The sequence below is a fragment of the Saccostrea cucullata genome, unplaced genomic scaffold (assembly GCF_032062105.1).
Source record: "Saccostrea cucullata isolate Sc308-1 unplaced genomic scaffold, CSIRO_AGI_Scuc_v1 ctg1993, whole genome shotgun sequence".
Lineage (NCBI taxonomy): Eukaryota > Metazoa > Mollusca > Bivalvia > Ostreida > Ostreidae > Saccostrea > Saccostrea cuccullata.
In genome coordinates this window covers 51,641-76,009 of record NW_026937029.1, presented here as the reverse complement: position 1 = coordinate 76,009, position 24,369 = coordinate 51,641, and the positions used below count along the sequence as shown (strand labels likewise).

Sequence of the window (24,369 nt, the reverse complement as noted above, 5' to 3'; positions counted from 1 at the left end):
ATGTCATCTCTTTGTGACATTTATTAGCACTACTATTGCATTTTATCAACTTTCCTTTACATTAGGTCAACTCTTTATGACATTTACACACACTACTGTTACATTGCGACAACTTTCTTTTACATTATGTTAACTTCTTTATGACATTTACTAACACTTCAATTATATTGCGTCAAACTTTCACTGCATTATATCAGCTCTTTGTGACATTATGTCAAAAGATTTTTACGTGGTGTTAAGATACATTTATATAATTTCAACTCAGTATTACATTACGTGCACTCTCTACTATTTGGTCTGAGTAGTTCATTACCTGATGTGAATTTATCTTAATTTGATATCAAGTCGCTATAATACGATGTCAGAATTTCATTACATGATGTCAAAAAATTGTCACATGTGGTCAATTCTTTTACTACATTATGTTATCAATATGCTACATGACGACGTGAATCAATTTCATGATGTGAATTTGCCCTTACTTTTTAACAAATCGTTATTACGTTATGTCATTGTGTCTTTACATTGTGCCAAAAATGCTCAGCCTCTTGTCAGAACACATGTATCTTAGGCTATTTCATATTGATCTGCTGTGGAAAGCTCATGTTATACTGTGCGCACTCTTCTACATTATGTCGATTCACTATTACGTTATGCGAACACGGGTATCCTCGGCCTTTATATGCGCATAACGTATTTTCCGCGTTCCGCAGGCACTAAAAATGGCGGGAAAGAAAACAGTCGTAGAAGAAATTCTCGGCGATTTGGGAATGGCATATTTAAATGAAAACGTAAAGCGACAAATGATTGACAATCTTGAAACGTGCAGCGCAAGGCCTTCACACTGCGACTGTGAATTAATTCTAATGGCGTTTACTTTAATCTGATAATTAAATAAATCAAATATTATGAGTCGAGCAGCATTTTTCTTTTATTTTCATATTGAATCTTTTTTTTTTTTTTGTTTTTTTTAATAGAAGTCTTAAACTTCTTATCTTATTAAGAACATTGTCATATGCTTTTTATCAGTCTCTACCTCTCCTTTCTATTTTTAAAAGTGTTAACACACAGTATAACAAACGTGCAACGGTGGGTTGGGGGATGGGGCAGGAATCCCGTCCTTCCATCTTTAGTGACCAAAATATACATAAGATTAATAAATTTATTGGTTTACTTTGTAGGACATTGCTTAAGATTAGCTGAATTAAGTTGAAAACTGTTTTCTATAAAACTATAAAGCCTAAGAGCTTCTTCCCCCCTTGGTCTCCAACCATATACCTTCCCCCTTCCTTGTGCAAGATTCCCATATCCGCCACTGATATGTGCCCATGCATGCTTGCTAAGGCATATTCAACTGATTTAGACTGATATATAGATTTTTGTAATAGAATTCTTCTGGCACTGGAATTGTTGAAAAAATTACTAATTCCAGTGACGTAGCATCTTTTTTGAAAGGGGAGCCGAGGTCAGCCAGAAAAAAAATCTACTCGAAACAAAAAAAGTCCTAATTTTTTTTCCAAGTATACTACATTACCCGTAGTGGACTATACTTCAAGAAAAAGTGGGGATGGGGCTGTGCTTTCCATGAACATTACATTTTCTATAGTAAAGTTATATATGGGAAAAGAGGGGGGGGGGCTGATATTATGTGCCTGAAATTCGTCCTAATCAATGAAGAGCCCCCCCCTTCTCTTACCAGTCATTAAAACATGGTCGTCAACATTCATTATATACCAGATATACAGCTTTGAGATAATGAAAATGTATTTTTACATCAGGTAATGAACTTTTGGAATCAATATGATGAAGAGTTAACACAATATAAAGATGTTTTTAAATAACATTAGAAAAGGTTGACATAACGTAATTATATATCCACATCACGGAATGGAGTTTTGACATAATGTAATAAAGTGTTGATATAATATAAAGTTATGTTCACATTATGTTATACACTTTTTACACCGCGTAATAAAGCACTGACATGAAGGTAAGATGTGTTCACCTCACATAATGATGCTCCCGACGTATAGTAAAGATAAATCCATATCACGTAATAATGATTTGATATAATAGAAATATACACTCTCAAAAAGGAATGGATTTTTGACTTCATGTAATGATAAGTTTAATTATAAAACACAATTTGCTTGACGCAATGCGATTTTGACCTCGCATATTAAAGAAATGAAATGATGTAAAGAAACATATTCATTTCAAGTAATAAAGTTTTAACACAATGTAAACACATAATCACTTAACAAAATGGATTTTTTACTTCAAGTTATGAAGTGCTGACATAATAAAAGAATGTATTTACTTCATGTAATGCAGCATTGACATGATGTTATGATATTTTCACATCATATCATAAAAAATGACATAACGTAAAGATATGTTCACATCACGTAATGATAAATTGACATAATAAATGCATAGTTGTATGCTATAAGGCAGTGATGGCGTTCCATATATATGTCTTAACAAAATATTAACAGGTAAAAAGATGTAAAAGAAAACCTGTCAATTTTTGCGAGATGAGTATGAGGCTATTTTTCGATCCCAGGCGAGCGTGGATGCCTTTTTACCAGGAAAGCTCTATATGCAAAATGTCACATCTACTATCCTTCCTCTACCTTCACTGAAAATCTCAAGTCGATATCTTAAGTCGTTTAGGAGGAGATCTCAGGACAAGCTGACCCTCTAAAAATCAGAAAATCGTCCATATCTCACGACCGGAAGTGACGACGTACTTACGAAAAGTTTCCGACAAGATTCAGATAAATATCTATCAGATCTGAAAATTTGGTGAGAATCGGTCCAGCCGTTTTTGAGAAATCGCGTGCACAAAATCGGTAAGAAAAATAATAATAGGGAAAAAGAAACCGAACGAAAACAATAAGGTCTTCCGTTGGAGACGGAAGACCTTAATAATAATAATAATAATAGGGAAAAAGAAACCGAACGAAAACAATAAGGTCTTCCGTTGGAGACGGAAGACCTTAATAATAATAAGAAACAGTAGAATCACTATAAGGTCTTCCGTGAAGACGGAAGACCTTAATAATAAGAAACAGTAGAATCACTATAAGGTCTTCCGTGAAGACGGAAGACCTTAACTAGAAACGATCTCGTTGCGAGCAACGAGAGGTCTTCCGTCCGATTCAGGAAAAAAAACCTAAAATCGAGTTGAAAAAGTGATTTAAAAAATTTGGTCACAAAGAGGATTGAACCCAGGTCGCCAACGTGGAAATCCGAAGCGTTCTTTTTTCTTTTTTATTCCCAACGCTCTTACATTACGTTATTGAGTCCACTGCTCTAAATGCACTTGTAAATACTTCTTCAACAATACACCTGTCTAACAATAATGAAAGCCTGGCCACTTTTCATAATTTCGCGCCAAACGCCACGAGTAAATATTCGCGCCTTTTCTTTGGACTGGTCTATTAAATAGTTTTTTAGCTTCAATGAAATTAAATAAATAAAACGTTCTCATCGCCTTTATTTTATTTCAACGTTAAGAACGTATATTTAACACATTGTACACATTACATATCGTACCAAGCCCAGTTACACTAAGCGGTTAAACGGAAATTAAGTTTTAAGATTGACACTGAATTGCAACGTACTACTACGTGAAAGTCCAAGTAGATTTTCACATTTCATGTATCCTTATGTCAGAATAGTTTAATCAAACGCTCAGCTGTCCCCATAAACCCCTACTCGCAAAATGGCGGGAGTTGACAGAGACAGCCGCCATCTTGGGCCCGCTTCAGATTTTCAAATATTTATATCTAGAGTTCAGATAACCCAATATTCAAACAACTTATATAGTAAACATCAATAGAAAGGTCGCTATTAACATTCCAAAAATAAATGAAAAATATTGATAAACAAAAAAGTTAGAAAATACGCTTTTTTCAATTCTCATCTCCTAACAACAGGAAGTATTGACGACGAACGAAAGGTCACGTCTAGGTAAGTATCTATCACGATCTATAATCCCTGAAAGTTTCACATTGATATCTTTTACCGTTCTTGAGATTAACCACAGACAAAATGTCATTCAAAATCAGGAAATGTCCCGTAACTTGGCACCGGAAGCGAATTTCCAAAAAATCGCTCAGATAGATCAAGTTCATGTTACGACACATCTTTTTCTGAAAATTTCATGTAATTCCATCCAGTAGTTTTTGAGAAATCGCGTGCACAAAATTTTGGAAAAAAAATAATAAAAAAAAAAAAATAATAATAATAAGAAACAGTAGAATTACTATAAGTTCTTCCGTGAAGACGAAAGACCTTAATAATAATAATAAGAAGAAGAAACAGTAGAATCACTATAAGGTCTTCCGTGAAGACGGAAGACCTTAAAAATTTATTGCTTCACAGAATAGTTCATCGCCCCTTTACTGAAAAAGTATTTGTTTTGTCACGTGATGTAAAACATTTTTTTTAAAAGAAGAATCCCGCGATAAAGGTTAATTTAAAATCCTTTCTTGAGGGTTTGCATAATTGATGGATGGTCTATCCTCTGTTAAAAAAATTTAAAAAGAATTAAATTGATATTTAACAGATATAAAGCCTATTTTTTCTATTTAAAAAAAATTGTAAAACCATTCGGAATTCGGAGATACCAAAAGAAAAAAAACTTGTTATTAAGATTTAATGATGTTTACCTAGTTACGTCTGATCATCATAGTGGTCCCCCTCACTGACGTCCCCAACACTACTGTAGGATACCATGGACAATACCAGGACCCCGGGGACCATTGACCGTTAAGGAAGGCGTAGTTACTGGCGTGAAACCACCAGCCTCCTCTACGGTCACTGTAAGCAGCGACATACGCAACGTACCTCATATACTGATATCTTTTCAAGATATTCTTAATTAAAAATTATAGTGCCATCAGATGTTCATAAACAAAAAATCAGCATGCAATACCAGGGGTTTTGGAAGATATCAAATTATGAACATTTTTGCATTATTCAAAGAAAAATATGCAAAAATTACAAAACATAAATTCCAGATTGTTTTCTCCTTAAAATTTGTTTTAGAAGAGATGTACAAATCCATATATAGACATTAAAAGCATTGCACACAGGTTCTTCTTTTAGTGGAGCTCTTCAGCACCAGGGAAAAACCCGATAAAGTTCAAACTACGTTGCGTATGACCTTAAATCTACTACTAGATCCGTCATTATCCCTGTCCTGGGTGGAGAAATACATCTCAGACAGATCAGCACCAGACTTACCAGTATCTTACATAGCGTCACCTGTAAAAGTAAACAAAAGGAATCACGGAAAGAATTGATGTATATATATCTTCTATCTAATTGTCAATTATAATACTGAGGTACTTCTAGGTTATACGGCTTAAGATGTGGGAAAGATCGATACTATGTATATAGCTCAGTCATAGAATCTCCGGTGTCTAATCACACTGGAACCTGCAGTATTAGAGAAAATATATAACAGAGAAAAAATTATTCATTATTAATTAAAATCACATTAATCTTAATACTGAAGTACGTCTGAAATAAATACCGATAAAAAGTTTAACATGATGTATCCTGTAAAGAGATGTAGTTTTTAAAAATCCTGAGAACAAAACACTGCGCAATTCATATAGCATCCTTTCTAGTGTGAAAACAAACCCAAGGCATGTTACACTAATAAAGTATTTTTTGGGGGGTAAGACCACTGGAATATTTAAAAGCATGAATAAATGAAAAATTAACATCAGTCAGAGACCGTGACCTTAAAGATTTATAAATGTAATACTAAATAAATCATTCAAATTTGTATCAAGATAAGATATGGTGTACATGTATTAAAATACCAGTATTAGATTTTCATTACATAAAGCATACATATTGTAAATGTGAAACGAGTTAATATGTTTTGCTTTTTTAATTTTATTATTTGAATATGTATCCGATCGAATATTTTTTATCATCAAATTTTCGTAACATTTTCGACATTTAGGATTAATGACGCTCTGTAAACTTCCTCTTCCTCTGGTATTTAAAAAACTCAATTATTGAAAATCAGACTAGATTTTCATTTAATAGAGAAAAGGTATAGTAAATGTGAAACACGTTGAGGTGTTTGAATTTGTTTTTTTTTTATTTAAATATGTTTCCGAACAAACAACAAGATGTCGACATTATATATCAATTAGTTAACTTCCTTTATCCATAGTTGTTAAAATGTGAATTATTAAAAATTATGAAGAAACCCAAGCTGAATAACAATGGTTGAGCAAATGTAATTCTGGATTTGTTTGTTTGAAATATTTAAAAAAAAAACAATTTTCTTTGTATTTAAGACATATAATTTGAAATTTCTGCTACTCGACAATAACAAATTCAATGTCTGCTGAATTCGTGAACTGTATCTGCAAAGTATATTCTGAAATATTCAAATTTTTTAATAAGCGTGGAATCAAAAACGCATACAGCATATTTTGAAAAAAAAAACGTATCTTTTTCTTTTTTTATACACTTTAATGATCTGTCAATACAGAAAAAGTAAAATTATGAAGATATAAATTATGTAATTTTTACCAAAATTTAAGAACTTAATATGGATACACTTACCTAAGGTTCCCGTGGCAGGTCCTGCAAGAAAGAGTTGATATTTTCCTGCTTCGTCGGAGACAGAGAATCTATCGTACATTTCATATAGCGTTGTACCATTCTGTAGAGTTATGGTCACATACAGGGATGAGGTGTTTTCTTTCGTTAACTGGTGGATTACGTCATTTTCTGTATAAAAAAAAAACATTAATTCTTATTTGAATATAATCATACCTTATTGAGTAATCAAATTACTTTCCTGTTTTAAGATATATTCAAAATCAATAGCTATCTGTATTACAATAATATTGTTTCGCAGAAAAAGCCCCAGAGAAAATAATATAACAATCTAAAGATTTTTGTAAAATGCACTGTTTAAAACTGTATCTGACTATATACATGCCCATCGTATAGTATTTAAATGCATGTTATTAAACTACGTAGAGGCAGATATCTACAATCTGCTCCTATATCATGCTTTATTTAGATATACGAGGGTTGTCCTGGCCTCGGGATCATTAGACTTAAGTCAAATTTTTGATCACCTGAAAATTTTTTATTAATTACCAAATTTATTTCAAAATTTGCAAAGAACAGCACATTAGCGAGTCATTATTGAAACTTATTCTAGTTTTAATCCACATGACTTCTACAACATTAAAGAACAAAATTGAGGTTTTGGCTTAAGCTTAAGATGCTTCATGATCTTGGACCCGGGAAAGTCGTGGACAAGGTGTTTCTTTTTGAAAATAATGGACACACTAAGCTGAAATTTTCAGTAAATGTTTATTTATCATATTGAAGTGCATCATAAGATTTTGAAAAAATTATTGACAGAAATCAAGATTTTATTATGCTTGAATATGTACAGGTACGGACCTACGGTTCACGGTAAAAAAACAAAGGTTATATAAGAGAATACATGAGTATTGATTCGGAATAACAGATTTAAACACATGAGATTGGTGCTAAAAATTATCCTTATTCGGTTCTACAATTTATTTTGTCGTCTTTTCAAAAATTTCAGGGCATTTGGTTATTAATTTTTTTTTGCAGTTTCTTGAGCATTCGAAATGGGGAAGTGGTTAACACAACACACGAAAAAAAGTGACGTTTGATGACATAACGGCGCAGTTTAGTTTGATTAAGATGGTGTGATAACAACTTAAGAAACTTTAAATGAAAAAAGAAGAAAAAAATTCCAAAATAAAAATCCCCAGATCTTTAGTATAGAAATGTAATGTGACTTTTCTTAGTGAAGTCGTTCTTGATCAAGTCCCCATGTAGTACAAAACATACGGACAAACTACTTTTGTAAGAACAAAAGACGCTGTCACTGTTGACCGTCAATATACGAGGATTGTCAAAATAAATTGTTCTATATCCATCTATTGTATATCAAAATATTTCTTATAAAAAACCAAGTCAGAATGACATAATTTTTATTGAAGAAACTTATTTTTTTGTAAAAATCGGATCTTTAAAGATCGCAGATTGTGCGCAGGGACCAGTCTGACGTTAAGCTAATTTCATTATAGCGTCAAAAAATTGGAGCTTGACTTAACACATGTTCATGGACACATACTTCATTTCTTTTTTAAAGCGCAACACACTTTCAAGTGCTAGCAATAATCTTTAAGTATAGATTATGATTTATTTGATTTTTAAAATTCAAAACTATGCACAAAAATTACGAGCGTCGTCTAAATAAACAGTTTGTATACACAAACTTCACAGCCCAGTCCGACGCTGCGCTAGATTTATAACAACCTCATGAATAGAAATCTCCATTTCAGTAAATAACACGTGTTTTTAAACTCTTGTAGTGTCTTCGAATTCGTACACACGGTTGAAAAATCGTATATACCAATCTGAAATTGATACACTAAATATATTTAAGTAATTTTGAGTTGTTTTAAGAAATATTTTGTCTCTTACGTCGTTTCAACCGTATAAAAACTTATTTTTTTGGATCGGACGCTATCCCGTGCGGACGGCCGACGTAGCTGTTTTTGTCGAGTTTTGACACATATTTGTTAGGGTTTTTGTTTAGTAATTTTACTGTCTATATAGTAAGCGATACTTAAGGTATCATAAAATGATTATATATTTATTTGTAGAACATTAATTTTTTTTTAATTTTTGACTTGTCTTATATAGAAAATATTTATTTTAATGCAAACACTTTACATCAGAGTTAATGCCATTTTACCCTTGGTCTGTGCGCACTTTCCGCGACCTCTAAAGACCCCGATGTTTACAAAAATATTACGTTCCGATCCATCAATAAAAATTTTATCATTATGATTTGTTTTTTCATAACAAATTTTTTGATATACAACAGATCTATAAAGAACCATTTATTTTCACAATAATGTCATTGTCCACGACATTTTTGGACAACCCTCGTACCTTGTGTGAATTATGGGTGTGCGAATGACACAGACTTGTACGTAGGTATATTTTTCAATAAGTGCAAGCGTGCTGAATGAAATATGCCTACGTGGCAAGTCTGTGTGATTCACTTACCCATAATTCACACAAAACTTAAAAGCATCAGGACTTTTCAAAAACTAAAGGACTTTCAAATACGGAAGTCCTTTGAATATCCATTCTTGTTTGTCTTATCTTTCATTTATTTTGATAAAAACTCGTAAATGTATTTTTTATTAACCATTGAACTGCTTAAAACAAGACCAAAGCAAGTAGATTACTGTTTATATTATCCGTACATCAATTTATTTTTTAACTGCTTTCAAACTTCAAATGTTTATTAATATCTTGGTTATACTTTTAAACCAATTAAAGACCCGGTATTGGCTCATATTTTCCAATTCAAACTTCCTGTTCCGGTTTGCCAAGTCTGTCCAGCTTCTGTCAAAGCTCACGGACCCATCGGATCGTTTTTGGATTGCCTTTGAAAGATATATTCACATTTATAAGGCTAGTTTGGATTGTCATGGAAAGATGTATGTACATTTATTAGGCTAGTTTGGATTGCCTCGGTGGATGTATGTACATTTATTAGGCTAGTTTGCTTGCTGATTAAATTAATTAGGTTATTATTGTGAGGGTCACTTGTACGATTTATAGACATGGTATCATTGTGATGAAAAAGATAACGAGCAGTGATCGACTTTAAAAAAAAAAGCAACCAATCCAAATCTGTGAACAGGGCATAGATCAAACCCACATACACCACACACACCCTCTCACATACCACACACACACCCTCTAATACACATACATACACCGAAAATTCCAGCGGTGGGATCAGGTTCATGAATTAAAAAGTAAGCCGTGAGCATATGTAAAGAGTAGATAGACGGATCATTCTCTAGTCTAATTTAGTATGCAGCGATCTTATAATTGATATGAAAGAGACAGCAAACATTCGACCCGTTGATTAACCATTTTTCGAAATGCTGACTTAAAATAAGGTATTAAAATCCCTTTTAGTCAATGCATTCCTGATTATTCTGTCTTAGCTTAAAAATTATTTTTGATCTTGCTCTTGCTAATTGCATAAGTTGGTGAGATGCTTACACCAGATGCAGGTGATTGCTGAATATTAATTAATAAAATAGATGTATTATTACAGTCAGTGAAAAACTGTAATGCATTGTGCACCCCCCCCCCATCCCCATACTAAGTTGCACACGTTTTAGAACTATTGAAATTTAATTTCACTAAATATCTAATGAGTTCTTTGAGACTATATGTGAAGTAATGGAAGTCATCGGTAACACAAATTTAAACTCAGGTAAATTTATTGTTTCCGTCAATGTTTCACTAGGCCTAAACAAGTAATTAATGATGTCTTTTGGCATACACAAATGCTACACAATTTAAAAAAAAATATTAGTATCATTTATGATTATGTTGGAAACATAGAACATCCGCTTCAGATCTATGGTTGTAGTTTCATAGAATTTCTAAATTAATGAAAAAAATGTTCATTTTTTGTTTAGAATACATGTACATTAAAACAATTTATATATATAATACTTTTATCTTTGTAGCCGTCAAGAGTTTCAGGCTTAAAGAATAAATGAATAAATAAACAAGATGTGTTTGTGAAATACTGATGCCTCCGTATGGCAACATAGATTAAGCTGTTCTTAAATGCAAATTCAATTAATTGGTACCAAAAGAAGGTTATTCTCACTGGAAAACAATCGTGAAATTGAAAGTAAGCCATGTTGAAGTTTTTTTTAATAAGTACAAAAATCTCTAAGGTCAAGGTCAAAAGGTCAATGTATTAAGTATCAAATGAAAGGTCTAGCAACAAAGAATACTTATGAATAGCATAAAAGCGAGAGATGTGCGATTTTATCGGTATACCGGTATATCGCGATTTTTTGTTGTGTGATACGTATCGTGATACGGAGACCTAAATACCACTATTTAGGTACATATTATAAAGTCAAGAAATTTTTCATTTATCTGTTCAATCTTTCAAATTACAATTGCAGAAAGTATAAAAAAAAATGTTAAAAAAGTGAAAAGAACGGCATCAAACATAATTCATTTTATATACATAAAAAATTCAAGAACGTAAAATTTTGTTTTTCTAGCATATTTTTAGAAAAATAATGACTTTTGATATAATATCATTGTAAAAACTGCTTTTAAAAAAATCATTTTATAATAATATCATAATATTGTGGGACAAAATCGTGATATATCGCAATACGAAATTTTTGGCGATACCCATCCCTAAATTGAAAGCCCTAGCCCTAACCGTTTAGAAGTTATGGTCAACGTTCAATTTTTTAAAATTTTTAAAAAGTAGGTCAGACTCCAAGGTCAAAGGGTCAAAGTTCTTGTTATCAAATGAAAGGTCTTGTCATAAGAATAAAATATGTAAAGTATGAAAGCACTAGCCCTAACTCTTAAAACAATTATTGTCAAAGTTTGCTTTTTTAAAGTGGGTCAATAACAAAGGTCAAGGTCAAAGGGTCAAAGTTCTTGGCATCCAATGAAGGTCTTCTCACAAGGATTACATATATGAAGTATGAAAGCCCTATCCCTTATCGTTCAAAGGTTATGGCCAAGGTTAAAGTTTTTTCACAAGTACGGAAATATATACAAGGTCAAGGTCCAAGGGTCAAGGTTGTTGGTATACAATGAAATGTCTTTCAACAAACAAACATTACATATGTGAAGGATAAATCAGATTTGACCAAAGTAAAAGTTTAATTTTTTTTGTAAAAGTGGGTCAAACATCAAGGCCAAGGTCGAAAGTTCAAATTTGGTTGTACCCAAAGAAATATGAAATAAAAAAAGAAATAGCTTCACTAGATCAAAAGATATGGGCAAGGTTAAATTTTTTGCGAACAAACAGACAAACAGAGAGACAGAGAGTCATTACGGGGGCATAAAATGCATCAATTTCTCCATGTTTTTTTTTTTAATATTCTGTCAATAATGTCAGAGGTTTCACATTCCCACAAAATTTTCGAACACAACTTTTTTCCCCATTTATATGAATTACATAAATTCACTACAGTATACAATGTAGCATTATTAATTTTGTTTTTTCAAAATGTAATATCATTTTATTCTACAATGTATCTTTAGTAATCCCATAGCATATTACTGCATGTAGATTGTGTTGTAGGCCTAGCCATTCCCAAAACATTGGACCAATGGATTCATACAAGCAGCAAGTTAATCCATCATTTAACGAAATTTAATGGTATGCTAAATATTAGCTATAAACCATTATTACAATATTCCTGGCAAGATTATTGACCTGTTTTAATAATAAAACTAACAGTAGACTTGCAAACATGTATATACATATGCATTCTATGGTAAGTGTTTCAATGTATTTTTTATTTCACTTTTTTAAACACAAATAACTTTCAATAATGGTATTTCCTGATTTTCTAATATTTTTTAGAATTCATTTTATCCATATGAACATGAAGTGATGGAAATAATTTGCACCTGCCCAGTTTTCATACAGTCTGTCTTTGGATTTAAAAGAAACGTTTTTTAAATAAATTTTCTAGATAAATAATAATTTGATTTTTTTATATATATACTGCAGAGGTGTTGAAAATCTTAATTTAAATACATATTTAGTGTAGAGGGTATCAATGTCCATCATGATCATATTTCCAGCATTTAAATTTCATTCATTTGTTATTCCAAAACAGATGACTAAATAGACTAAGAAATAAAACTGTTAAACATTAGTGTGTCGGATTCGGTGAGATTGTATAGAAAATGTTGCCTTGTTTGTACTGCAAAGGTCTTCTTATTCATATCTGGCCCATCGACTGGCGAAATTTTCAGCAAAATTGATTATATATATATATATATATGTAATTCCGACGCCAGTTGAATGATGCTTACTTCTCCCAGTAATTTATACCACAAGGAGTCAGTATCTAGACAGAGGATTCTTACTTCTCCTAGTAACCTGATATCATAAGGAGCTAAGGTTAGGGTAAGGGTTAGGGTTAGGGTTTGGGTGGGTTAGGGTTAGGGTGGGTTAGGGTAAGGGTTAGGGTATAGGCACTTTGACGTGATGCGGGTGCGGGAATGCGGAACTCCGCCTATTTTATCACGTGATTGTCAATCATTTTATTGTGAAAGTAGGTATTTTGTTGCTGGATTTCTTTCCATTCAGACGTTTATATACTGTTGTGTTTTTAATGGGTGATTTTCTTGATCTAAGGTAATATTTCATTTGATTTTTTTTAATTGCTAATTATTATGTATTGTTTGAGAAAACAACGACATCTTTTTTATAGAAGTTATGCATAACCTTGCCTTATTTTAGCATTCAAAATTTACGGAAGTATATTGAATTATTTGTGTTTAAAAGGACAAAGTTTATGTATATTTTTTGTGTTTTTCAATAATACCTGGTAAATAAAAGTGTATTTTCAATTATACATTATGATATATTCCTTTTAATTATACAATTAGAACATATTGATTGAAATTAAGGTCATTGAATAAAATTAAAATCATGCTGGGTATGAACACCAGTGTACTCGGGTATACCCTAGGTTATACCAGGGTATACCTTGGTATAACCCCGGGTAGGTATACCCGGGTTTAACCCCGGGTATACCCAGGTTAAACCCAAGATAAACCTGGGTTTAACCGAGAATAAACCCGGGTATAACCCAGGATATACCCGGGTATAGCCCAGGAAATACCTGGTATAATCCAGGATATACCCGGGTTTAACCCACGATAAACCCAAGTTTAACCCAGAATATACACGGGTTTAACCCAGGTTAATCCCGGGTATAACCCAAGGAAAACTTGGCCATGCTACAGGGTGAATCTGATTGTGCAACCCGGGTATTCGATGGGTTTACTTTGGTTTTTTACAGGTTTTCTACTTTTCTTTCATATTTTTTTTACTTAATGATAATGAGTGCATATAATTTTTAGCTTTCCATTATTGTTATGTAGGATTTTTTGATATTGTTAGTACAATTTTCAGCACATGATTTTTTTTTCTGTATTTTACATCTTCTGCAAAGATTACCATTCTAAAAACAATGTTTTTTTAATTTCAGATGGACGTTGAAGAAAGTGTACAGACTTTTTCTGAAACTGTGCTAGAGAACTTTAATTTAGCAAAGCTATATAATTCTGTATCTGAAACACCTCAACTCTTTTTAAGAAGGGATGAACGAATTTATGGAAGATGTTTGACAGTCGATGAAGTAGACAGAGAAGTATGGCTGAGATATTCATTCGATATTGATGGATGCGTTTTGGAATTAAAATCTTTGACAGCAATTAGAATGCCAGTGAGACATATTACTCTGTTTCCCCACGATCATGCCAGTTTACGGAATGTTAGAGGCGTTTTGAAAAAAACATATAAAATTACCACAGTATAGTAAAAGCGAGCTCATGACATTTTCAAACAGCCTAGGCTTTCAATTATTCTATGAGAGGGGATGGGAATGTTGGGTAGGATTAATTCCTGTGCACCAAATGCATTCAGTTGCCTTATCAAAGCATCGAGTAAGACAACAAACCTTAGCCACCTTTTTCCAACTGAGGGAGAGTTTTAAAACTTCACTAATGACGCTTGCCTTGAGGGGGGAGGCTACGAGAACTCTGCAAAAGAATGACATTAATGACGCTCGAAAAATGTTCATTTTACCTGATGACTGTTGTCCCATACTCGAAGCATTGCAAACATCTTTAGACGAACTGCCTCAAAGTGGATTTTTAAGACCAATCATATTTTGCTTCAGATTTGGTGAAAAAATGACATGTGGGCTATCCTTGTCAGATTTTTATACCGAATTAATACTGCGTACAACTATTCATGTTGCCTGAAACATTTTGTCAGACAGTGAAGACGTTGATCTGCTTTGGTCTACAGCAGGTTTGGAACAAGTTATTGGCCACAGAGGAAGACTAAGTAGCTGCTTATCGTTCACAGACTGCGGTAATTATCAGAGCAATTTAGATGGCAGAGCAATGGATGTTAAAAATTGTTTGATGAAGATTTGTCGTTTTCCACAGGATGTGCAATTTGTACAGCTTTATGCTGACATTCCACACCGGCAACCAAATGGACGATATCATTCAGTGTCTGGCTGCATTGTTGGGGGTATGTGTTTCCCACGATCGACAGCGGAAGCATTTCTACGTGACGCAGAGCATTATATATCACCATTACAAAGTAACTGGACATTGCTGAGGAAAAGTGCATGAAGGATCGAATTTGTCGTCTCACAGGATTCTGTTGCAGACCATTTGCATGCCTTGGATTTTATTGATATAACAAATCTTGAATTTCTGTTAGAAAGTTTTCCTATGTTGGTGCCTTTTCCCAGTCAAATTCTCACATGCATTCGACATTTGGGCTTATGGATTTGCAAGGAACTTCAGGAACTTTTGAACGAGTATCAGAAAACAGGAAATGTGCATGCTACCTGGCAATCCTAAGTGTAAGTGACCACTTTGGATTCCTATCTTTAGAAGTGTACTCAACCTGTATGCAAAACGAATATAGAATTCCACCACCAGAAATATGGACAACATCTGAGGCCATAAGTAAGATGATAACACGATCAGTGGGATTACACGATCACTTGGATGGCAGCTACGGAGTTATTGGTAGACATCTGGTCGTTGCCTTACTACATGACTTGCACGAAACTGGCAAGATGGCTAGTTATGTTCTATTTGAAGATTTCCTAAGACAGATGAAGTCCTGTAAGACCACTTTTAATACAGTAGGTGCTGTAACCATCAAGTCGCTAGTAAAACTGCTAACAACAAACAGGAGAACTAATGCCCAAATGGTTTTTCCCAGCTTGAACTTACTTTTGGATAAAAGTAACCTTCCATTGGCAGAGATCATAGAGGCCGGGTTACTGGTTACTGATGAAATGTCTGATGTTATGAATATTTGCCATTTCTACATATGAAATTAATAAAAGTCATGAGAGTTTTTCAAATTTTATTCTTATCAAATTAATCTGATAATTTTTGTGTCGTTGGAAAGCTAAGAAAACGAGGCACACGATTTAGTCAGAGTCATTAAACCTCGGTGTCAGGAAAAAGGAGAAAAATGGCTTCTTCTTTACACCGCAGGTTGTGCTGAGAAATCGACAAATTGAGAATTTTTGACCATTTTGAACCTCCCAGATCTTAAGAATGGCATGCAATTAACACACCCCACTTAAATCAGTGAGACTCCACAAAAGGGACTCTTGGAAGGGTTAGGGTTAGTGTTAGGGTAAGGGTTAGGAATAGGGCTTAAAGCAAAGATGGCCAATCTAGGTCATGGCCAATCTAGATCATGAAAGTAAAAGTGAAAGTATTGGAGAGAAAGTGAAAGTGAAAGTTACTTATAGTAGCAAAGGTAAAGGAAAAAGTAGAATTTTCCGAAGCTCTTAACTTTCTTATTTACAATCCGATCTAGACGAGTTTGGTGTCGTTGGAAAGCTAAGAAAACGGACAATACTATGAATGCAGAGTCTTTAAACATAGGTTGCATGAAAGGGGAGACAATTGCTTCTTCTTTACACCACAGATTGTGTTAAAAAAAATTTAACAATTTCAGAATTTTTGACCATTTTCAATCTTCCAGATCTCGCGAATGGCATGCAATTGACACATTCCAATTATGTCAGTGAGATACCCTAAAAAGGACTCTTGGTAGCTGCAAAGAGTTGGCAAAACTGCTTTTTCTCTCTAAAGATATGAAGGACTAAACATGCGGAAAATGAACAAAAGTCTTAAAAACAGCGATTGGACAAGGTTAGATGAGGGTTAGGGTTAAGGATAGGAATAGAGTTAAAAACGGACTATTTAGGACACAGCAGTGAAATTGAAAGTCGGGAAGTAGGAATTGAAAGTGAAAATAGGGAATTGAAAGGGAAAGTTGTGAAGCAATGAAGTACTCATTGAAATGTGTATTAATTTGAATTGTTGTAACTTTGTTATTTATTCCTTAATTTTTTGATATCATTGGAAAGGTTTTACAAAGGATAAGAATCTTATATAAGTTTTGGTAGTTTTATGTATTTCTGTTGCCAAAAATGGTTCCTACCAATGCATTCAATGTATAGGGCTCATCAAGATTATCGGATGAAATATGTACTGGTCTGCTCTTTGCAATTTCCACTGAAATAGAAGTAGGATTTATCTGATGTGCATCAGAGTTGTTTGAGAAAGGACTGGTCCTGTATTGAAGGTTGTTTTCTTCATTGAATCCAGTTGTGTCTCATTACCCAAGTAATATTGTTTTTGGTTAATATTGTTCTTTAATTCTCTGATTCTGTATATAGCGGTAAAAAAAGGCTAGATAAGGAAAATATTAGACACAGAATAGGTTTATTACCATTAACTAGGGAAATTCAGTAATTCTGAATAAAAGTTGGTTTACAGTAAATGATATAGAAGATAATGGAAAGTAGCATTTTACTCACTTTCTCATAGACAATAGCTAAGGTTTAATATATATTTAATGTTGTTTGGATGTAAATGAAATAAAGAAATAAATGTAAGAATAATTAGGGCAAATTTGAACAGGATCTGTTACATATGTTCCACAACTTCCCCAACTCCCTTTTGGAGCTTATTTCCCGTAAGCATAATCAAGTTAGGCAAACTGTATGTTCTTAAGACACTAAAATATTTTCCTGAAGTATATCTAGAATTTAACCAAGAAGCAGAATGTCCATATAATGCGTCAACTGTACAGAGTCATCTTAATTATCTGGTTATAAATGTGTTTCATTACAAAGGTATGAAAAGTCCACACTTATAAACTTGAGTTTTACACTTGGAGCTGAATGTAGGTGAAAGTAATAAGAATATATTATTAACTTTTGGAGTACAAGTCAAGGTCAATGGTCAAGTTCAAACCTGAAGTCCAAGGTCATGGTCTTTTAAAAAACAAGCATTTATAAGCATTTTTCATACTTTCCCGATGATTTCGACCTTTGACCTTGACCTTATCTTTAAGCTCAAATGTTAAGAGATCTCATGCATTGTCTCCATGTCTGTACAACTTGTCATTGAGAAGTTTTTATGTTCTTCAAAAACATCAGAAAGGGATAGGGGAAATGACTACTTAAAATACTTTAGGTATTCTTGCACACTAATAGAATGAGAAGTGTACTAAATCAGTCTCAGACATTTGGGAAGGTTTTGTATCTCTACGGATTATGGTTTTTGAAGCAGCGATAACAAGGGTTTTCCTAGAAAGGGGCAAAAACTTTTCAATGGATCAATCTTAGGTGACAAACATGGAATCTCAGAAATGGTTTCAGAAACAGTACATACTAAAAAAGCAAAGATGTTTAGAATAAGGTGACGAATAAAGACCCATAAAAAAGCTAAATTTTACCTAATTTGAATGACCTTGACCTAGTTGTTAATGTTAAAGGTCAATGAATATTTTTGCAGTTATCCCCATGTCTCTATTCAGGAAATATTTTGATATTTGTAAACATCGCAAACATTCAGGGGCAATAATTCATTGTAAAAGATTACGAATCCTTTCGCCCTGTTTGCATGACGAGTCAATTAAATTAGTCGTAGACATTAATAAAGGTTTCAAATCACTATGGTTTAGGAGGAGTAGCTATAACAAGCTTTTATTGCTAAAGGGGTCATGAATCCTTGAGGGGTCAAAGTAATATACACCGATTCAACTCAGAAAATCTTTACGAGTACATTTTTATTGGCTGAAATTTTTTCGATAAATCTTGAAACCTGAAATTACCCTGGGAAAAAAAAGAATAAGAAAGAGGGACAAAGGAAATCAATAGTTCTTTCCAAGGAAGCTGGAAATACCTTATCAGCACTAAGAGACTAATTCTTCTTGAACAATTAGAGGTATGGCCACTTTCATTGAATTTCCAATTCATTTAAAATTTATATTTTTAAGTTTAATTTTCATTAAAAAGAAACCGTAAATGGCTTAGAAAATTGTAAATGACCTTCACCTTTGACCTTCAAGTAATGTTGAAGGTCAAGGGTTAGGATAATATTTTAGTTAACTCCATACCTCTTTGACTTATATTTTTAAATTTATAAGTTTTCAAATTTATTATAAAAGTGTTGAAGGGTAATAATAACTCATATAAGGGGTCCTCACATCCTTTCGCATTAGAACATAAAAGCTTTGCCTAAAGTCCCATGAAACATTATTCCCAGTTTTATGTCTCTCTGGGTTAGGGTTTCTGAGTAGTAGCGATGAAAACGGTTTATCATACAAGGTGCAATAACTTTTAAAAGGGTAAATATTAATGGACAGGAATAACATTTTAGAAATAGTTAGGGTTTGCAGACAGACAGACACACAAGCATTCAACACTCACAATTTAACCCTATTCCTTTCATGCCCATTTCTTGAACTTAATTAATTTTTTAAAAAAAATTAATTTGCTCCCACCTGAAATCACACTGTTAACATTGTTTATTAAGTAGATTCAGCAGAATAGGTAAAATTCAAGATTTACTGACAAAAGTTGTACATTCAACAAATACTTGTAATGTAATTGCTAAAAAATATGAGAAAAATCAGTTAATGTGCATGTTCACACATATCATTTAACTCCCAGACAACTGTAACCAGGTTCACCGCACAACTGATCTTAAATGATGTATGTCATGTGTGTGATGTGCCGATCATGGACATGTTCCAAAAACATTAATTTGTTATTTACAAATATTGTACAACGGTATACCTCTTACCTCCTGTGTTAAATACAAATGCCCATCACCTATATACTGCTAAACACTGCACTGAACAGTTTTGAAAACTTTCTGCTTATTCTACTTTCACTTTGACCCTAACCCCGATTGACTACCGATCCCGAACACATTTGTGAATTTTTGTGTATTGAGAATAAACCACAGTGGAGCATGTACTTCTACATAATTGCTTGTAAATCAAGCTATGCCTTTATGATTCTGAATAAGCAAATTATATAAATCGCTACATTTTATCTACATGATACATGTGTAAACAATGGTTGATACATGTATGAGCATTTTAACTGTTGCGGGGGCGGGGTCTAGACACTTTATTTAAGAATCAATTTGTTTAAAAATGTGTATCAAAAATAAATGATTTTTTTTTCATGAATGTGAACAATAGAAAATAATAGGAAACACCAACTTTAAATAAATTCATGATTTATGACATCTTTCACTTACTTATTGGCTTCCTTATATGGGTACAGTTCAATAATTGTTTTCCCATAGGCGACTATGTTAAAGTTTCTTCTCATAGCAATGTCCCTAATTTTTGTTCAGAAGTGAGTGACCCCTCAAATCAAAGCACATTAAATTGTCTTTCCTTGTTTAAAATTTCGAGATGGTATGTCATATTCGTTTTCCGCACAAATGTGTCTGTTTGCAGGAACCTATAGAAATGAAAGTGAAAAGTTGGGAATTTCAGAATTGTCACTTGGGTTATAATACACAAATTAATTCGGTCGAACTTCTTGATAAATCACATTTTCAAAACTTTTTTGTTAGGAAAGATACTCCTTATCAACAAGTGTGAGACTCAGTTCAGTACATCTGCCCATGCAATTTTTTTATGCAAGTCTGCAAATTAAGGAAGTTGTACTTTCTTTTTTCTGCACATTTTTTTCTCCTACCGATTCTAAAAATAACTAGTACTAATTGTAACAGGAACCGTTACAGATGTTCCACAAACGCTGCCCATCTCCCTTTTGGTCCTATATTCCTTGTAAGCCTTATTAAATAAGACAACCTCTGTGAATTTTTTTACTGAAACAACGTTTTCCAGAAAGGTACGAATCATATTTAAATTTTAGCATTGCACGCATGCGCACATGAATGTATGTGCATAATGATCATATGATCTTATCTACACTATCTATAGTTTTAAATATACTATATATATTAAAGCATTTACTTCAAAAGTATTAAAAAATACTCATTCAAGTTTATTTTTAATTTCACTCGTTCCAAATGCACGCACGTGTGTGCGCATGCATGATGACCATACCTTCTTGCAGGAGACCCTTATATCTATCTATGTTCTAATTCCCATCCTGTTTCGTTGAAAACCGAGGGAGTTACAGCCATTTCAAGTTTCAGCCAATGAGATTGCAGCACGTGATTTCATGAAATTTTTCTATATTTTTCTATATTTTTCTATAGTTTTGTAGGATATCCTAATGCATGACATTGTTTTAAATTTTAAAGCATTTCGTAAAAAAAGAAAGGAGATTTAAAGTTTCAGCCAATCAGATTGCAGCACACGTGCATCCACGCGATTTCATTTATTTTTTTGTATATCATATTGCAGGATATCCAGATGCATGACTATGTTTTAAATTTCAAAGCGTTTCGTCAAAAAATGAAGAAGATATAGCCATTTAAAGTTTCAGCCAATCAGATTGCAGCGCACGTGCATGCGTGTGATTCCATGATTTTTTTTCATATCATATTGTAGGTTATCCTAATTAAGGATAATTTTTTTTTTAATTTCAAAGCATTTTGTCAAAAACAAAAGAGATATTGAGATTTTTGTTTCAGCCAATCAGAGCAAAGCGCATGTGCATGTGCGTGAGTTCGTGCTAATTTAACAATGTCATATTATTAACACTATTAATATATCCTTATGTAATGAGTTCAAAAGCATTTCATCAAAAAATGTAAAAGTTATGGCCATATTAGGTATATCAGTCATTTCATTCATTTAACGCGCATGCACGTGCATGCATATGCGCCCAAAATGACCTTCGTTTTGCACACCTACACTACACACCTAATAACCCTAAAAAGGTTTTAGCTCAGTTGGGTGAACAGTTTCTGAGAACACTTGCGTACAAAGAAGTACCGGAGAACAAATAAGAAAAAAAATAAAATAAGAAGAAAAAGAAGAAGAAACCGAGTGAGAACAATTTGTTCCCAAACTCCGTTTGGGGAACATAATTAGTGGGATGTACCCAAGCATTCCAAAACATTTGTGAAGGTTTCAAACTTCTTTGGTTAAGAGTTTCGAGGGAGTATTGAAAACAAAATTTTGAGTACAAAGGGCAAGAACACCATAGGTGACCTAGGTCATGTGCGTTGGTTAGTTTTTAACTAAACAACTGTAAATATCGATTATTCTTAACTATGAAGTTCTTGAAAAAGGATTTTGGGTAAATCTTAGTAATCTTAAAAATAATAATAATAAGCAATAGTAGAATATTTATTCTTGAAAAATTAGAGGTATTTCCACCTTATTTGAATTTGGAATTCGTGAAATATATATGTTTATAAATTAAATTTTTATTTAAATGGAAACCAGAAAGGGCTGAAGAGAGGGAAAAATGGAAAATTCTAAAAATTAAGAAATGAGCGTGACATTTGACCTTCAATTAATGTTGAAGGTCAAAGGTCAAGGGTTACATTGCAGTTAACTCCATGCCTCTATGATTTATAGTATGAAAGTTAATATGGATTAGGATGAAGCACAAAAGTGTTCAACCGCAAAAACTCATTCAAGGGGATTTCAGATCCTTTCTAACATGAACAGAGAAATTGTGCCTAAATTCCTTTAAAACATTAGTGAAGGTTTCATGTCTCTGTAGTTTAGGGTTTCCAAGTAGCTGCGATAAACAATTGTGATGTGCAAGGGACAAATAAGATTTAATAGGGTCAATATGAAGGGACAATAATAAAGTTCTGAATGTAGTATTAATAATTCATTCTAATGATACAAAGACACCTCGTATATCTTCAAAGACAAAGGAGATAAGGAAAGAGCCAAATTGCTCATTTTTGCATTGACTTTCACTTATGACCTTTGCATAAATGTAAAGGTCAGAAGTCAATAAATCTTATGAAGGTGGTCCCAGGTTTCTATGACTTCTTGTTTGTAGATATTTCCATTTTTGGTAAAATTTCAAAAAACATATCTGTATGCATGTTTAACAGTTTCAGCTGTAGTGTCAAGGTTTAAAGTGCCTAGGGCAAAAACTGTGAAAGGGTTCATGAATCACATAAGTGTAGGTATTTTCATGAAACTAATTTGTTAATTATTGAACATGAAGTATAGGCTTATCCGAAAGGTTATACTGAACATACATTTAGTGTACCACACAAACAATCAGTATTATAATCTCTTATAGTCCACGAATCTGTATCCTTTTAATGTGAAGGAACACTGTATGAATATGTGAAGTTGAAAAGAACAATTCAAATCATTGATTTTGTAGGAAATTGTAAAGTGATATTTACAAAATGAAATATTCAAAGGGAGGCGAACAACATGTCTTCCCAGTAAGTTTGGGAGCCTTTGTAAATTATTATTCATGTATATATATTTATTAAGAGGAACAAAATGTTGTGATTATAATTTCCTATACTATACCAATGCAAAAACTATATGGATGATTTAAAATGGAACTGTTTGTGTTAATTTGTTAAGAAGCCATTATCAGTATAAATTTATATAATTAATAAATGACATCATTCATGCACTTAACTTTTCATTAATAAATAATGAATGAATATGTCCTAAGTATGGTATTTCAATGACCCTCAGAAGAATCATAAGGTGTTTGAAATATGAATGCCAGAATGATCCGCAGACCACCGGCCTAATGAGCGTTAGGAGGAGATTTAATGTGCGGGGGTGGGGTGGGGTTTGGGTTGGAAATAGAAATGTTATGTGGTGGGTTTCCAAACCAGCAGGAAAAATATGGTAAACCCCTATGTTCAAAGCATAGAAATTGTCTATATTAGCAGAAAGGGGGTGGGGCTGTTCCCTCCCCCTTACTAACCCTGTCCCAAAGCCAATGTGCAAAATATATTTCCTAAGAAGAAAACTTGTAGTTGGTCTAGGATTCGAACCTAGAACCTCCCTTTAAGTAACAAAGGGATGCTCTACCATTGAGCTAACCAACTGAGCTAAGACTTTTGTTTATAAAATCCTACTGAGTATCACATTTGAAACCTTTGTAATTAGAACTTACATATGAAATGACTTGCTCTTTGAAATGACACAAAACTCCCAAAATACTATATGTAATCCTGTAATCCTCATTAATATGAAACAGGAAGGAGGAAGATATAATTATTCTCACTGTAATTATTTTTTTTTATTTTGGACCCCATGACAAGTATGTCATGATAATGCCAACAGAAGCCTTTGATGGCCGTATTATACAAAGGAAGGTGTCCTTTGAAATAAAGTAAGGTATGTAATATCAGAAATGATGAGAAACATTCTAAAAATCACTTACATTGCAGAGGTATACGCCTGAAATCCGGTACACATGCTTTCAAATAGGCTGAAGAAAG

General features: G+C 33.1%; 1 non-coding gene and 1 pseudogene across 1 annotated transcript; one reads left to right on the top strand and one right to left on the bottom strand.

Moving 5' to 3' along the window:
* The first annotated feature begins 14,363 nt into the window (after positions 1–14,363).
* LOC134247080 (uncharacterized) lies at positions 14,364–16,010 on the top strand (annotated as a pseudogene).
* Positions 16,011–23,898: 7,888 nt separating this feature from the next.
* Positions 23,899–23,973, bottom strand: Trnan-guu (transfer RNA asparagine (anticodon GUU)). Its single transcript is given in 2 exon segments — positions 23,899–23,933; positions 23,938–23,973. It is a non-coding gene; the product is annotated as a tRNA-Asn (tRNA).
* Positions 23,974–24,369: the final 396 nt, after the last annotated feature.